Below are 16,662 nucleotides of genomic sequence, written 5' to 3'. Positions count from 1 at the left end.
GCTGTTTTTCCCGTAATAATATTCAACAAATATAAAACCTGTCTTTCTCTGGATAGAGAGCTAAGTTGAGATAAGAGTGGGGCTATAAGATTTTGCCTGAAATCTGTATAGAAAGGGCAGCTCAAGAGAATATGTTCAGTGGACTCTACCTCTCCCAGGGCACAATGACAAGTTCTCCCTATACCTTCCCCACAATACCGCAGATTCGAGGACATTTAATCTAGCCGCTGTGAGGAGTCTACGGTATTCCACATAGTGGATTTCCGCGAGATAAGGAGCTGGTGTAACCTGATAGATCTGGCTATGGTTATGTTCCTTCTGGGGTAGTTTGTCCACCTTTGGTCACTCAGATCTATCTTGTGGCTCCTAGAAGCTGCCAGTATGACTGGCCGGCTAAACCAGGCGAGGAGGGTAGCCGATGGGTCTCAAACCCTCAGTGAGTTAGGGACTTCCCCTGCATGAGAAGACAGGCTCTGGCAGATGGAGCAGAATAGACCAATAGTCAAGAAGTCTATTTTCTGCGAGTTTCTGCGCAAGGTGTAGATAGAGGAAGGTGAGGAGCAGATGGGGCTCGTCAACCTGGAAAAGTAGCCCGTCCAGGAGAAGGGAAACTCTGATGCTAAACCTCCACTGCCTTTCAGGATATCTTCAGGAGAAGAAAAGGCTAAAAAGTAAATCCTCCACAAATCCATAGTGGAGCCCCTAAGATGGTTGGACAGTGCCTTGTACTCCATTGTCTTTCGAGACAGACAGCTGCCAACAATTCATATAAAAGGAGATGCACAGTTGTGCACGAAATAACTGGGGAAAGGAGGTGTACCAGCTGGGGGAAAATACTTATTTGGAAGTGCAGAAACCTTTTCACGTCTTGAAGGAATGACAGAAATCTAAAAAGCAACAAGAGCATGAGAACCCACAAACAGCAACTGCGCTAGCTTGTAGGAGAATTCTCTTTCCTTCCTAGATCTGTGTGTGTTCTGTAGATTTTCAAAACTGGTATAGCCATGCAAATCCATTTTCGTATGGCTATCTACAGAGTTTCCTAGCTGTGGGCTCAATCAACTTGTGTTTGCCGCTGACCCATGAGAAATTAGTAGGCTGTTGGCTGCAGTGAACTCGAAAGTCTAATTCAAGCCCCAAGGCTTGCATGTTAGACATGTATAATCAATGCATGTCAGCTTGTATAATCCAAGCAGCTGCATGCCACAGCTAGAAGAGCAGCAGCAAAGCAAAGCATCATGTCAAACTTCGGACAACACAGATAGACTCAAATTACTGGCACGGGTCAGCCAAGCCAGATATTTGGCAGTAGAAGGCAAAACATAAAATATGAAAGGAGGTGGGGGGGGGGTTAACGTGAGAGGGATTTTTATAAATACAGTGATCAGCTATGATTGATACACACATGCAGTGATCATCTACAGCCAGTATATAGTATTTTTCCGTGTGTAAGACAGATTTTTTTGCTTTAAAAAAGTCAAAAATTGGGGTTTGTCTTATACATGGATAGTGAGTACACAGGGTTTCAGGTTCGGGCGGACTGGGCTTGGGTTTGGGCTCTGGCATGGGTGGCCTGGGTCCAGGCCCAGGCTTTGGCGCGGTTTGGGTTCTAGATTTTATACACGGTAAAGGTAAAGGGACTCCTGACCACTAGGTCCAGTCGTGTTCGACTCTGGGGTTGCGGCGCTCATCTCGCGTTACTGGCCGAGGGAGCCAGTGTTCAGCTTCTGGGTCATGTGGCCAGCATGACAAAGCCGCTTCTGGCGAACCAGAGCAGCGCACAGAAACGCCGTTTACCTTCCCGCCGGAGCGGTACCTATTTATCTACTTGCACTTTGACGTGCTTTCGAACTGCTAGGTGGGCAGGAGCCGGGACCGAGCAACGGGAGCTAACCCCGCCGCGGGGATGTGAACCACCGACCTTCTGATCAGCAAGCCTAGGCTCTGTGGTTTAACCCAAAGCGCCATGCACGTCCCTCCTTATACACAGTACTGTTGCTTATTTAGCAGATTAATTGCGTTGCAAAAAGCGTGCTGGGGAGACCACACATTCAGGAAACAATGAAGAAACGCAAAAAAATATCTTTTGCTTGGCTTTAATTACAAAAACAAAAACTCCTCTTACATTAAATCTATAAGTATGACCCATCCATTCACCAGGGTACTGAGAGGGGTACACGCTGCTCTTTATATATTCTGTACCCAATTGCTGATATAGCTTAACACAACTTAACAGCACCTGCTATACAGCTTCACAGCTGTAAAACTAGGTCATTATATTTACTCTGGCCTTTAAAGATATACACATTTGTGAAACAATGATGAACTATTTAAATAAACCATTCAACAGGTACATTTGGAGAAGACAGTACATTCAAAGAACAATATTGTCGAGTTAATAAAGTTTCAACACTTCCGCAGAGCTAACTTCAGATGTTCAGAATAATATCTAAACATGAGATTGACTGAATTTGCTCACCATTTAGACAGTTGGTCCTAATACAGGTATTAACTTACTGTTGTTGCTAGAATCTGTGAAACTCTCAGAACTAGTGTCTTGTTCAAACCACTTATGAGATCCAGTTTCTGAAGCGAAGCGCTAATATTTGACATTAGCTTTTTTTTTTTCTTCACCGCTTGGCTTTTTGCACCTGAACTCTTCCTCCTGTGGCTTCAAGGCTGACAAGTGAAACCCAAGACCTCATGATATTTTAGTCAAATCGCTGCTAATCATTGTGGTCAAATGTCAGGCTCTAAGGCAAACATTAGCACTTTGGCACTGGGAGGCGGTGGCGGGGGGGGGGAGACACCCCCTAGGCTTCAAACTATTAGCAGATTTTGAGAATTAATGTTTGGTGGTAAGCCCATGACCCCACACAGTGTAGAAAAGCATGATACGCTGACCTCAAGCAAAATTTTCATGTGACTTTCACTTTTAGGTGGGTTTGTGTGTATTTATCAGTTGTGTCAGTCCTCGAAAAATACCTCAGTGTGGAAATAATTGCCTTAAAATAATCTTTCCCTTTTTTGGTGGTAGAACTGGTGGATTGTTCTGGACAAAAACTTTGAGGTGGGAGTGAATTTTTGAGTGTAGCCTTATATATTTCCACTCTTTGCTCGACTGGTGACTTTAAAAGCACAAGAATGGGTGCACACAAGCATTTTCTATAAGCCTCCTTCCTCTGCCCACCCACATAATACCTGCAAAGGGAAAAATGGCAGTCAATAACACTCTGGCAAAATAGGCAGTGGTTGACTGAAGGGCTGTCCTCTATGCTGCCTGAGTAGTTCATCAACTCTGGCAAAGTGGCAGCAGAGCAGGCAATCATGGGAGTCAACCACATGTCTTCTGGGGTCCTTCGCCTTGGAGCAAGGCATTTGGCAACCTGGAGAGCCTTGATATGTCCGTGGCTGGGGCAACCCAACCAAATGGGAAGAATAATATTAATGTTGTTGTTGTTGTTGTTGTTGTTTGTTATGTTGCAGCAGCAGAAGGGAAAAATAACTATTTGAACTAGTTTCTAGGTTGTGTTGTAGTTTTTCTGTTTTCTTGTTGGCTGCGTACCATAGGTTATGTAGTATAAACACCAACAACTGGGAAACACTGGCCTGCAAGCTCTCCAATTGGAGAAAGTGTCATGGCCTCTGAAGACGCTCGAACTCAGGACACGTGCTAAGAGGAAGGCATGCTTGGCAAACCCTCACCATGATCAACTCCCGCCCGGAAACCTATGTCCCCACTGTGGAAGGATGTGTGGATCCAGAATTGGCCTCCACAGTCACCTAGGGACACATTGTTAAGACCATGTTCATGGAAGACAATCTTAACTCGGTTACGAGTGATTGCCAAAGAAGAAGAATCTGCTGGAGATCAGTTGTTAATGGTGGCTTTCAAGATTTTAGTAACTCGTGGGAGATTATTTGCATCACACAGACTGTATGTATTGATAAATGTTCCAATTCCTCCTAATGCTTTCCATTATTGGGCTCTATAACTTCTACTGAGCGCATAAAAGGGCTCAGGAAAACTGATAAGCAGCCTCTGCGGCTGGTGGCCTGACTGTTAGAAGAGATCTCATGGACAACTGAACCATCTTCCAGTTCACAGCACACCACAGAACTTGACCGCCAGTAAAGGGCTTTGGGGAAGGGGGACAAAAGAAATTTAGGAATAATTGTATACTGTTGTATTGAGAACAACCAACCTGCAAAGTGTAATTTCACTGTTGTAGCTAACGAAGGTGTGTTACATCTAAAGATGCAATGGAACCTCTTTGTTCAACATTTTTTTCGAATAATTAGGATAGTAATTTGCTGGAAATTCAGCGGCAGAATGTGATATTTTTTTAAGTTGCTGTTGGTTTAAAGCTTCTCAGCACCCTTTCCTTAACCAGTTCTTTAATTATTCCCTTTGGAATTTGTGTATTTACTTAGCCTCAAACTCTGAAGTTGATTGATTAAATAATAATAATTTTCTGCCACTAGCACGTTCCAGCCAGTTACCAGTTTCTGTCCCAAATGCATCTTCTTGCTTCACCAGCAACATGTGTTATTGCACATAGAATGCTAGTTATAGAGCTATAGGATATACAATGGTACCTCTGGTTACGTACTTAATTTGTTCCAGAGGTCCGTTCTTAACCTGAAACTGCTCTTAACCTGAAGCACCACTTTAGCTAATGGGGCCTCCCGCTGCCTCTGCGCTGCCAGAGCGCAATTTCTGTTCTTATCCTGAAGCAAAGTTCTTAACCTGAAGCGTTATTTCTGGGTTAGCGGAGTATGTAACCTGAAGCGTATGTAACCCGTGGTACCACTGTATTAGTTGTATTTTTATACACATCACTAAAGTTGTGTGTGTGTACATGTGTGCTTGTATTGCCTTATTTAGGATGGCAGGGGAGAAAGGAACTTGCCAACATTCTGTTATCCTGCTTAAAAACAAACAATCTATACATGCTGAGTAAACATTAGCAAAATCTTTAAATGTTGTTTTTTCCTTTTCGGTGCCCAATATTGACACTTTGACTCATACGTTTTCCTAAGGTTTAGTTTGCTTGACTCAATGTGCAGATACTACCTCTGAACAGCTTCTTTTTTATAATCTTATAAACACCAAGTTCTTATTTATATCCTGTAGTTTTGTCCATTACAACCAGTGTATTATGGGGTGTTTTTTGGTGTGTTTTTTAAAGTGTCACAGAGGAAAGGGAAAGCTGAGTGTAGTCAGGTGAATTTAAAGAAAACAGATTTCAGATAGCTTAAGGAACTACTACTGATTAAAAATACTTAAATAGAAGGGAGGTCATCATGAATGGAAGTTTCCTAAAGGTGAAATATTGAAGGCACACTCACAAACAATTCCACTAAGGAAGAAAAGTGGTAGGAATCTAAATAAACCCGCGTGGCTGCATAAGGAGCTTTCAAATGAGCTGAGATTTAAAAGGGGCACGCATAGGAAATGGAAGGAGAAAATCATAAATGAAGACTATAAACAGGTAATCAACACTTTTGGGGAGAAGGTCAGACAGACTAAAGTTCAAATGAAAAAAATAAAACGTTAATAAAAAGGGGCTGGCTATGTTCGAAACAGGAGGAAGAAGGAAGAAGAAGTAGGTCTTCTGTGGAGAAGATTAAGAAATGTTTTTGGGTGACAGAAGACGGAATTGCCTCTGTCTTCACCCAAAAGGAAAGCAGTGCACAACCTAGTGATAACAGAATAAATGATGGAGAGAGAGAGAGAGAGAGAGAGCGCTACAGCCCAGGATCGGAAAAGAGGTGGTGAGGGAACACCTAGCTACTTTAAATGAATTCAGATCTCCTGGGCCTGATGAACTGCATCCAAGGGTGCGAAGGGAACTTGCAGGCATCATCTCAGAGCCTCTGTGTTGGAGAATTCCTGGAGAACAAGTAAAGTCCCTGCAGACTAGAGGTGGGCAAATGTTGTCTGATCTTCAGAAATTGGATAGGTGGCAACTACCAAATGGTCAGCTTGACTTCAATACTAATAAAGGTCCTAGGCCAGTGGTGTCGAACCTATGGCACGCGTGCCAGATTTGGCACACAGAGCCCTCACTGCTGGCACGCGCACCATCGGCCCATCCGTGCTGTTGTTGTTGTTTTTTCCCCAGGCTTGCGTCTGCTGTTGAAATCTTGAACTTTTTTTTTTGCTAGTCACTGGAGATTGTGTTTGGCGATTGATCTGTTTTTCAATTTGCTGCGTCAGTAGTTGTTTCTGATTGGGCGTAATAGCATTCGTTTTTTAACCCTTATTGTGCTGTGTGTGCTTTTTTTGGCGCTTTGGCAGACGATGATGTCGGCACTGCATGTTAATTAATTCATTTATTTCTGTTCTCTCCCCCCCCCCAAAGCAACTTTTGTGCAATTCCCCCCAAAAAAGCTCCAAAACTTTGGTCGGCAGCTCCCCAAAAAAAGCTCAACAAGTTTGGGCACTTTGTGATAAATAAGTGGTTTTTGGTTTACAGTTTGGGCACTCGGTCTCTAAAAGGTTCGCCACCACTGTCCTAGGCAGTGCTATTTTGCTAGAAAAGAGGTGCCGGAATTCACCATGAATACCTCTCTTGTTCTCTTATAATGGGTGCCCACCTGAGAGGTGCCAGAACTGAGTTCCAATGAGTAGCAGCTGGGGGAAAAAAAACTCTGGCCCTAGGATAGATAATTTAACAGTTGGTCTGTGGACAATTAGAAAAGGGTGCTGTGATTATGAAGAGCTAGCATGGGATTCTCAAAAAGAAGTCTTGCCAGACCTATCTCATTTTCTTTTTTTGATGTGAACTTGGTAGATCAGGGGAATGCTGTGTACATAACATATCTTGATTTCAGTAAGGCTTTGAACGAAGTCCCCCATGATAATTCTTAAGGAGAAGCTGGTAAAATGTGGGCTGGGTGATGTTATTGTTAGGTGGGTTTGTAGCTGGTTGACTGACTGAGCTTGAAGAGTGGTTTGACAGCATGCTGGAAAAAAGTGACAAGTGGGGTGCTGCAGGGTTCTGTCCTGGGGCTGGTGTTGTTCAACATCTGTATAAATGACTACATATGAAAAGAACGTCCCTTCTTTTTCTTTACGTTTCCAGCATATATTAGTCTCAGTTTTATACATTTTAGCTATTTGTACTGGTGTAATATACCATCTATACATCATTTTCAGATAGTTTTCCTTCAACAAAACACAATCTGTAAATTTCAGACTTACTTTCCATAGTTTTTCCCAGTCCTCAATTTGTATATTGTGACCCACATCTTGGGCCCATTTTATCATTACTGATTTAACACCTTCCTCTTTCGTCTCCCATTCAAACAAGATACTATAAGCATTATTCAACAGCTTTACCTTCTCCTCTACAACTTCTTTTTGAAATCTAGAAACAGTATAAATAAACCCTTTTTTATTGTCCTTATAAATTTCATTTGTCTATAATGTAGCCAAGTCTGAACGTATCCTTTTATTTCTTTTAACTTCCATTTTCCATCTTGGTCTTCCAGTAAGTCTCTGTATGTAGGCCATTTTTCTTTGTTGCCAAATGGTTTGAGCAGTGAAGTCTCAATTGGTGATAACCACCAAGGTGTTTTCTGTTCTATCAAATCTTTATATCTTTCCCACACACTTATTAATGATTTCCTAATTATATGGTTGTAGAATCCTTTGTGTATCTTTCCTTTCCCATGCCAAAGGTATGCGTGCCACCCATACCTGTTGTCATGACCTTCTAAGTCCAAAGCTTCTTCCTTCTCCAGTTTTATCCAGTCCCTAATCCATACTAGACATGCAGCCTCATAGTATAACTTAAGGTCATATTATTTATGCATATATGCATGCATGCACGCACGCAGCCAGTACATACAAGGCCACTCTCTGTGTTATAAAGCTATTATTGTTATGGTTGAATGGCGCCTTGTATGCCTCCTTCCATCAAGTCCTACAGCCAAGCTGGAGCCAAACAAATTGCTCTGCTTTCCTTTGGACCACATCAGCGAGGCTGTGACTCTCCAGCGGTTTGACTTTGCCTACAGAGGTGCACTCCATTGCCTTTCGAAACAGGTGGATGCCAACAAAATGTACCCATTTAGGTCTGGATGGGCTGAATTGATGGAACAACCTGTTTCCGGGTCACCTTCAAATGTCATTTTGTTATCCTGACCTGTGGCCTTCACTCAGCCCCTTTTTAATCTAGTTTGGTAGGATGTTTCATCATTGCATTCCTTATATAAAGATCAAGTGGTTATCAAAAGTTCATTTTCCTTTGCCGTCAGAATATGCTTTCATCTTTCAGGTTGCTTGCAACAACACTTGTACTAAATGCTACTGATTTCTTTGCAAATAACAAAGGTTCCCTGATAGTTTACAGTCAAAGTTTAAACCATGCAAATGATACATTCCTCTATACGTTTCCATTCAGCAAATGATTATGCTACTGAATGGAATACAACCACCATACTGAACATTTACAAGTACAGTGGTACCTCGACTTACGAGCGACTCGACTTCCGACGTTTTCGACTTCCGAATCAGTTCCGGAAGCGAAAAAATGGCCGCCACCTCCGAAATTTTCGAGTTATGAAGGGAAAGCAGCGGCACGATACCTCGACTCACGAGGTTTTCAATGTGGTTTTTTCGACTTGCTAAGTTTTTTTCCGTTCCAAAATGGCGCCTTTGACTTACGAAGATTTCGACTTACGAGGGCACCTTCGGAACGGATTATCTTCGTAAGTCGAGGTACCACTGTGCTGGGCTGGAGTGCAGAAGTGATAATGTCCCTTAAACCCAAATAGTTCCATCCTGCTCAGAGTAGACCTGTTGAAATTAATGAACCTATGCTGGGCATGCATTACATGATTATAGCTCATGCAATAAAGGGAAAAAAGGGAACATAAAGAGAGCTGTCCTAGGCAAGACCAAAATCTGGCCCAGAGTTGTGTTTCCTGAAATTTCTATGATGCTGACGGTGCTATTCTTGATACGTTAGCAATTAGTGTATCTTATTTTTTTAAAAAGGTCTACCTTTTTTTTTACATACTGTGTGCCACAAATGTATGGGGGGTGGGGACAGATTTTCCCTGCAAACTACTTCTGCTGTTTCAGTTCAGAGGGTGAGCTTCCTGTTTATAGAACCGTCTGCAAGAAGCGATGATTCACTTTGAGCATTTTGTAAGATATTCGTCAACAGTGAGGTATCCCACATCAATGTGCGTGTAGAGGAACCGGTTGTTTTCCTTGTGTGTCTCAGCACCATCGTTTTTGTCCATCTTGATGTTTCAGCGTTTGCTGGGCGGTTTTTCCCTCCCTTCGGAAGGTTAAAGGGACACTTGAAAGTGCAAATACTCATAACGAAACATTAGTACTGATCTAAACAATTATATGTATTTTGTCACCACCTGGAATTCTATTTCACTTTCTTGTTGGACTTCATTACCAGATGTCTGTTTTGAAGGAAGTGGGCAAACATTTTTGTCCCAAACAGAATGTGTGGAAGCAAACAGCCTGCAAAATGCTACAGGCCTTCATTGGTGCATTTTTTATTTTTATTTTTTTTGCTTTTGTTTGCGTGCGCATCTGTTTAAGATTTATTTATTGTAATCGACGTGGTAAAATTATTTCAGTGTCAGGCATGCAGAACTGCCATTAAGGTCTGTAAATCGCATGTATACATTAGCATAATGTTTGCCATAGGCTTGCCACCAAGAGAGGAAGTAGGTTGAGGACTTTGCACAGACTCCAGTTTTAATATAGTTAAACTGCTTTAATCCCACTGAATTCTACGGGGCTTAAGGAAACTTGCTGTGGACAGGATGCAGCCACAGGAAAGAAATTGTTCGGGTCCCCCCCCCCCGTTTTTTTCAAACACCCCCAGCACTCCTGCTTTAAAGGAACATATGTTTGTTCACATTAGGACGGCAAGCCCTGAAAGCAGTGTTAGAAACTCACGATATATACCCAGTAATTTAAGGAGCACCAAATGACTCCTTAAACCAGGGTTACAGTCGCCAAAACGGAATTGCAGGTTGACATTTTTGATGTCTCAAAAGTCGTATTTTTCAATACGCCTTTTTTTGGTTCCTGAAATTCATTCTGATTGTGCGGATAAAATATAACGGACCTGTCTGTACCAACTTATCGGCGTCTTTTTACCAAAGCCAGATTAAATGTATTTCCATCAGAAGTGCTAAATGGCAGACTGAGAGGCATCCCTTAATCAGAATGGGCTCTGTGTATGCTCTCAGGATGTCAATTGTATGAGGCATATCCTACTGGATTGCGGACAATATGAGCAAGCTAAGGGTCTATTGCTTAAACCCCTACTGGCAAATTGGCCGGGTAAATCTGAAGCCTACTATACTAAATATCTTCTGGACGACAAGTCTAATGATATCACAGTGGCCGTAGCAAAGTTTCTTTCCGTAGTCATACGTATCAAAGATCATCATACTCAAGACTAAACAAATATCGTCTCGGTCTTCTCCTGGGGAGGTTGTCTGTATGAATCTGTATTTTATTCTGAATCTATGTTATGGGTCTTTGGACAGCAATAAAGATTTATTCATATATAACGGACAAAAGGACAAACTTAATTAGGAATGTTATAAAGAGATCAAAATCTAAAACTTAAGGATTGCAATGATAGTATTGAATTTAAAATATAAGGAAGTCGAGGTGTGGTGGAGGGGAGTCAAGGAGTGTGGTGGTGGGAAGTAATGGGGGTGGGAAGGATTTATGTCTGTGTAAATAGTAGTTTATTTTGGTGTGTTTTTTTATATCGGCAGGGTGTATTTTCCTTTCTTTTTCTGTATGATTAAAATCTCAATAAAATTTTATAAATCAATAAATAAATAAATAAAGGACATACTTCTACAGGATGTGTTGCTAGTGTGTGAAAACAGTCCAGACCCAAGGATCCCCAGGCATATACCTCCAGATGTTGGAGACGTCAGTTGCCATCCTGGCACCCGGGCATCTTCACTTGTTTGCAAGTGGCCGATAGCAAAATGTGCCTTGCAAATTTCGAACACCTCCCTTAAAGTAATTAAATGTCAAGTTACTACGTCTCAGAATTAGTGTTATGCAGTGTTTTTTCCCGGGGGGGGGTTTACGCAGGGGTACGCATACCCCCTAAAGCATTTTGTGAATCTTTGTACTTTTGTCCATTTACTGTATCTGTTTCTCCTGATTTGAACTATAAAATAGTGGTTTTCTTGAGTCAAAATGAGAGGACCCCTAAACATTTTTGTGTCGGAATACGCTACACGGATCCGCTATAGGATCCACATTTATTTGTTTGTTTGATGAGGTTTTCAGGAACTACTTTTGGTATCGCTACGCGCAAAAGCGAAAGCGAAAGTAAGAATGAATGGTTTGGTTCACCAATGAGATTAATCCGCCTTTATTTTATAGTTCCGGTCATGTTCAAAGTTATTAATGAGCGTTAAACTTGCTTCCCGCCTTTTTGGAGGGCAGCAACAGTGATTTTATTGGTTGAGGCATTGATCATGATGTCACGTTTGTTCCTAAATAAAAGGCTGAGGCTCCCCGCTTAGGCAGGTTCACGTTCAGTTTTTGGGTTAGTCAGCCACGTTCTTCTTTAGTTGGGTTTTAGTTGAAGTCAAGTTTAGTTTAAGGGATTAGGAGCGGGCTGGATGGGTTGGATGGGTTTTCCTTTTAGTTAGAGTTAGATCGCGGAAGATCGTTCGGTTTAGCTTTAGTTAGGTTCCTTTTAGGTTTAGCCTGGGGCTAGGCTTGCGGAAGATATTTCGGTTTTAGTCTTATTTAGCTAGCCTCGCGGAAGATTGGGCGCGCAGGGACTTTAAGCTTAGGAGAACTTAGCTTAGGGGACGAGCCTACGCGGGTTCTGCCGAAGCCACTAAAGATACAACCGGTGTCTGTCTTCCTTTGGGGTGAAAAAGGGGGAGTAAAAGGTTTAAAGTAAAAATTTTAATTTCCTTAAGTTGGTCCGTCTATTCAGAGTCAGGGTATATTCTATTTCTCGAGGCAACATTTCATTTAGAAGGCAACTAAGAACTCATGCACCTTCGGAGTCATCAATTGGCTTACTCAGCTTCCTTCGGATTGTGAGACTTGGCCGGCGCCCGTGCCCAAGAGCACGTGGAACGCTGGCCGCTTTCCCCGCAACTGGTACCTCGTGCATGGGCAGTCCAAGTTTGTGCACGAGGAGCTCCAGCACCCAAACCCCGACATTTTTGTAGAAGAAGAAAAAAAGCACTGGTGCTGTGATATGCTTCTGCATTGGTATATCTGAGCGTAACTGTGAGAACCCTTTTTGGAAGATCAACCACGCCAGTATTCTTCTGTTCCAGAAAATGTGTGGCTAAGTACTTACATGTTGTGGGCTACCCAAAGAGGTCCACCACTTCTCCAAACCATTTCCTTTTCTTAGCTTTGTCTTGCTTGCTCCTTCTCCAAAGCTGTTACACATTTAGACATTTTAAAAGGATTGTGCATAGCATGCAGTTATGCATATTAAAGGAGCCTCACTGCGAGAAGCAAAGCTACAGGGAACGAGGCAGAGGGCCTTCTCGGTAGTGGCTCCCGCCCTGTGGAACACCCTCCCATTAGAAGTCAAGGGAATAAACAACTACCTGTCATTTAGAAAATACCTGAAGGCAGCCCTGTTTAGGGAACTTTTTAATCTGTGACTTTGTATTGTATTTTAATATTTGTTGGAGGCCACCCAGAGTGGCCAGGGAGACCCAGCCAGATGGGCGGGGTATAAATAAATTATTATTATTATTATTATTATTATTATTATTATTATTATTATTATTGACTACTGCAAATTTATAATGTGTTTCTTTTCTCATCTTTGAGACCTGCATTGCCTCTTAAGGATCCTGAGTACTATTCTTACAGTTTCTAGGAATATGCCTAATTCAGAATTGCCTTTCCACCCCTAATTCAGAATTGCCTCCCCCCCCTTGCAAATCCATCCATGCATAAATCCAAAGACAGATCTCTGTTGCTCCCTCCACCATCACATCCACACTTGTGTCTCTTTATCTATCACTACAGGATAGTCCCCAGATTCTGAGTTTGAACAAGCAAAATTGACAACTGCAAAATAAAGCACTAGTATTTGGGGTGGGGACACACACCAGTTATTTCCCCAGACACTTAAAAAAAAAAAAACCAAGCAACTCAGATGTCAGGCATGGGTGGAGCCAATGATTTACTGGTACTGGTAGATCACTGGACATCTGCGGTAGATCACTGGTAAATCATTGGCTCCCCCCAAAGAAGCTGAACAATTGTGGCTCCCCTAAAAAAAAGCTCAACCTTTTACCTCCTCCCTGAAAAAACTCAACAAAAATGACCTGAACCCCAAAAAGGGGGGGTAGATCACTTTTTAACTCTGTGAGTAGATCGCAGTCTCTTGGGAGTTGGCCACCCCCTGGACTATATAATTTGCTAATTCCTGGGTTAATAAACTTTGGTTCACAAAATTAAGTGCCGTAATCTGGTTACCTGTTTGTGGTATCTGTTTGCTTTTGTGGTGGGCAAAAAGCAAGAATCAAAAAGCAAGATGGAAGCACAAAGTTGATCACGTGTGCTTCAGACAATGGCAGGAGGTGCCGCAAGGCCTCCTCAGTAGCTGCTCTCAGATAATGGAATTCTCTCCCCAGAGAAACTAGACTGGCTCCTTCTTCGGGCAGGTGAAGACCTTCTTTTTCCAACAGACTTGTGGGAATGGACAACTTTCAATGAAAAGACTAGTGCCGTGCTGTTTTTATTGTAATTATGTGTATGTTTTCAAAAGTCTGTATAGTTTTAATTGTATCAATGCTTTATTGTTTTTAAATTATTGTTTTCTTCTAGGTTTTCAGTTGTTTCTATTTTTATCCGTAAGCCACCCTGAGTCCCAATCAGGGGAAAAGCTGGAGTAATAATAATAATAATAATAATAGTCTTTAAATTCCTCCTTAAAGTAATCTGTGGGTATCATGATATTTGTGACCATTTCAACTGGTTTTGTGGAGTTGAAATAGTTGGTAAAACTCCATCCTCACATTTATGCTTTTATCTGTTACCTTGGAATACAACTTTATGCCTTGTTTCATAATGCATTTCCTCTATTCTAACAAGAAGATTTCTTAGGGATAGGGTGAGAATGACCACACACACATACACACTGTGTGTGTGTGTGTGTGTGTGTGTGTGTGTGTGTGTGTGTGTAGATAGGTATGTATGTTGGAGATAATTGCTCATGAAATAATATATTACATGTCTGAATAATAAACAACATCGTTGGATACCCAAGATACAAATTCTTTGCTAAAACAGGGGCAAGCTTATGTTAGTTTAGCCAGGGGGTGAGGGGGAGCAGGGAGAGAGAGAAAGAACAAGAACACTGGATGGTTCCTAAAGGAATTACATAGGATAATAAATAAACTGAATTCCTACTGAACCTTGAATACCAAAGTCAGATTCAGGAGCTGAAGCTAGGAGATAATTTATTTTCTTTTTTCTCTCTTATCCAGCTGGTTTAAATAACTCCTCTGACAAGGTACCTATGTAATGAGATACCAAATGAGAATTATTCTTTTCAAGTGGAGGCACTAAGATCGAGGAATGACATATCATGGCATCTTAGCTGTGTGATTTGTTTTTAAATTATTGTTAATTTCACTCTCTGGTGGCTGCAACCAACTTGCTAGACCAGATCCTTAGTATGTAATTCCTGTACATATCTGCTTTCTATGCAGATAAATGATGCAAAAGAATCACGATTAACACCATATTTTTTTTAAAAAAAAATCTAAAATCTGGGGCAACAGATTTATTGCCTTGGTGCAGTTACTCAGGAAGGCTTTTCCTTAACATCGCTCAACTAGTAAGAGTTAATCTGATCTGGACACAGTTCTATTTTTTTTTAATAGAAAAAGAGGTGCTAGAACTCTCCATCAATGCCTCCCCTGTTCTCTCATAATGGCAATGGCGCCCACCTGAGAGCTGCCAAAACGAGTGACAGATCCCTGGGTGCCCGGGCACCCACAAGATTCCCCATGAAGGGGCCAGGCACCCACAAATTTTGGCACCAGGGCCATGCACGCCACATGGCACCCACGGCCCCTGGGCACCAACAGTCACAGGGCCAAGCTGGCACTCCTGGTTCTTGTGAGCTCTGGCTGGAAAAAAGCCCTGTCTGGGCATATAATAATAATAATAATAATAATAATAATAATAATAATAATAATAATATTGGCTTGGAGCCTTCTGAAAAAGATGTATGATCTTTTTGAGGGCAGAAGGCCAACAGAAAAGACCTAAGTGAGAATAGTTTGGTCAACATTACAAGAGAGGTGTCTAATCTTCTTTGGAAGCCATTTGTGGTGGAACCTTCACTCAGTTGAGCTGAGCTGTTTCCTTTTAACCTCTCGGCATTTGTTACTGCTTATGATTAGCTCAGTTTTAAAATTGTTTCTCTTTCTACCCCTCACCATCTTGCTTGTAATCGTAATAAAAGCAGGAATGAGCGGACTTGCCCGAGGAGAAGCCTTTGAGTGTCAGCCAATGTTAGAATATGGCTGTGTAGCCGGACCTCATGGCTGTTTCACCTTCACAGAGCACTTCATGGGGAGCAGCGATTTGCAGTTGAAAGGGAGGGGAGAAGGTGCTTAACCCTTGCAGTCCCATTTTCCTTTGAAACACTTTCTCCCCTGCCCACAGTTGCATGTCAAGGGTGAGATGGAGCATTTGATGGAGAGAACTTGAGGTGAATTTGGGCTGCTGGTAACAGGGTTAAAGCACAAATTCCTCTCCTGCTCAGTCTGTGCTGATCATCTCATCTTGAGGCTGCTTTTTGCAAGGGAACATTGTAACGTTGTCTTAGCTCTTGGTTTGTTTGCTAAGCACTTGCACAAGTCATAGCATTTGGTTTGCCAGAGCTGGTATGTAGCGCATGTACTACTGAGAACTAGATCTCCTCTGTTCAAATTTCAGCCATGAGCTAATTGGGTAACCTTAGATCATGGGTAGGCAAACTAAGGCCCGGGGGCTGGATCCGGCCCAATCGCCTTCCCAATCTGGCCCATGGACGGTCCGGGAATCAGCATGTTTTTACATGAGTAGAATGTGTCCTTTTATTTAAAATGCATCTCTGGGTTATTTGTGGGGCATAGGAATTCGTTCATTTTCTCTCTCTTCAAAATATAGTGCAGCCCGCCCCCCGCCCCCCAAGGTCTGAGGGACAGTGGACCAGCCCCCTGCTGAAAAAGTTTGCTGATCCCTGCCTTAGATAGTCACAATGTAAATTGTTTCTGCATGCCTCATGGGAAGCTATTAATAAATGAAAAAATAATTATAATACAGTGATAATATATAATAATATGAGCTATACCTATCTATCAGTGTATGGAATGCTGAGTTACTCCATGTCTTTTGAGCACACAAGGAAAGCTGCCTATATAAATCCAATGGAGTACTATCAATTTCGAATCACCCTGCATGTGTTGGCTATTGGTACTGAACAGTTTTGTCACCAATACCGCAAACTGAAGTTTATTGTCGATAACAGAGTTTGGTAAACTTAAGATCTGCCTTCAACAGTAAACAATTCTCTTGGCACCCTGTTTGAGAATCCTGAGCACATGTTCGTTTATTTGTAGAGGATATTTTTACCAAAAGTAATTACCCCAATA

General features: G+C 42.0%; 1 protein-coding gene across 2 annotated transcripts in view; it reads left to right on the top strand.

Moving 5' to 3' along the window:
• LDAH (lipid droplet associated hydrolase) overlaps positions 1–16,662 on the top strand; it is a 101,107-nt gene that overhangs the window by 14,701 nt on the left and 69,744 nt on the right. The gene's annotated exons all lie outside the window — the stretch shown is intronic.

Source organism: Lacerta agilis, chromosome 3, assembly GCF_009819535.1.
Source record: "Lacerta agilis isolate rLacAgi1 chromosome 3, rLacAgi1.pri, whole genome shotgun sequence".
NCBI lineage: Eukaryota > Metazoa > Chordata > Lepidosauria > Squamata > Lacertidae > Lacerta > Lacerta agilis.
Note: the sequence above shows the minus strand (reverse complement) of the source record. Positions and strands in the feature narration are given on the sequence as shown.